The sequence below is a fragment of the Orycteropus afer genome, unplaced genomic scaffold (genome assembly GCF_000298275.1).
Source record: "Orycteropus afer afer isolate SDZICR_OR568_19922 unplaced genomic scaffold, OryAfe1.0 scaffold00027, whole genome shotgun sequence".
NCBI lineage: Eukaryota > Metazoa > Chordata > Mammalia > Tubulidentata > Orycteropodidae > Orycteropus > Orycteropus afer.
This window is the reverse complement of record NW_006921614.1, coordinates 3,331,480-3,333,206: the sequence shown is the minus strand read 5'-3', so window position 1 is coordinate 3,333,206 and position 1,727 is coordinate 3,331,480.

Sequence of the window (1,727 nt, the reverse complement as noted above, 5' to 3'; positions counted from 1 at the left end):
TTTTTTTTTTTTTGCATAGGTTATAGAAATGTTTTTCTTTTTCTTTTTTTTTTTTAATTGTGATATGGATGAAAATTTACAGAGCAAATACACTTTCCATACAGCAGTTCACATACACTTTGTCTCATGACATTTACCACAATTTAGCACAATGCAACATCTCTCCACCCACTTTCTCACGACAGTTACCTCTTCCTTGTGTCCATCTCTCCATGCACTCCTACCCCTTGGGCTGTCTACCTGTGCCTGAGCAGTCCTTCTTTCTCTCATGCTTATTCTCTCCAAGGAGTATATCTACCTCAGGTAAATGCTCCACTGATATGCCTGTCTATTGTTTGGCTGGAAGCCACAGGTGTACATTCAATTCCAGACCTGAAGGGCAGCTAGGGGTCATAGTCTCAGTGGTTCCACCAGGCTCCTTCAGGCCAGCAAACCTGTTCTTCGCTTTTTTTTTTTCCCAAGTGATTTTGAGTTTTGTTCCACGTTGTTCTCCCTGTCTATCCAGGATCTCCTTCAAAATCCTCCTGCAAGAGGTTGACAGTAGTAGCCGAGCACCATCTATTTCTTCTGGTCTCATAGTCATATAGGCTGCAGATCGGATGGTATACCAGTTGCTAGGACTAATTGCTTCCATGAATTTTTGGTTTTCTTCATTCTTCTTGGCTCTGCATGAGGAGAGACCCATTGTTGCATCTAGATGGCAGCTTGCAAGCTTTTAAGATCTTAGTTGCTACTCGCCACAGTAGGAGGTGGAACAATGTTTTGTGTAGTATGTTATGCCAATTGCAACTGATCCTTTAATCATTATATAATGTCCTTCATTGTCTCGTATGGTGGTTTTTGTCTTAAAATCAATTTGATCAGAAATTAATATTGCCACTCCTGCTCTCTTATAGTTTTCATTTGCTTGATATTGTAGCATAGTGCCTAAGGCACTTGACTGCTAACCAGAAGGCTGGCGGTTCAAACCCGTCAGCCACTCCTCAGAAGGAATATGGTGCAATCTACTTCCGTAGTGATACTGCCTCGGAAACCCAAGGAGTGGTCGCTATGAGTTGGGTCCAACTCGATGGCACATAACAATAACAAGCCTTTGATTTTTAGTCTATTTTTGTCTTTATCTCTAAGGTGTGTCTCTTGTAGGCAGCATATTGATGGGTTTTGTTTTCTTATCCAATCTGCAACTCTCTGTCTCTTGAATGGTGCATTTAATCCATTAACATTCAGTGTAATTATTGACAAATATGATTTGCTTGCTGTCATTTTGGTATGTGTTTTTTCATGGCGTCCTTGGTTTCTTTGTTCCATGTTATTTTCTGTGCTGAGCTCATTATGTTTATGAGTTGTGTTATCATTTCCTTTGTTGCTGTTGTTTTAGTATTTGCTGAGTGTTTGTGCTTGTCCTCTTTTTTATTGTGATATGAAATTTTATCATTTTTCTTTGAGGTTACCCTATGATTTATAATTTTCTCTCCAAGTTTAGAACAGTCCATTCTGTCTTGCAACTCTCTTAACTTCCTCAACATTTAGAAGTTCTGTAATTACAGTCTTTTCCCTCTTTTTGTTCATAGTTGTCCTCACTTGCCAATTGATGTCTCTGGTTCCCTGTTTACAATCTTGTAAGCTCATTTTATTTTGGCTATGTCCATAGCTGTGGTTTCTGGGATATGTCAACTTGTGTATTAATGGTCTGTTGATATTTGCTAGTTTTGGTTCTCTGTTCAAAG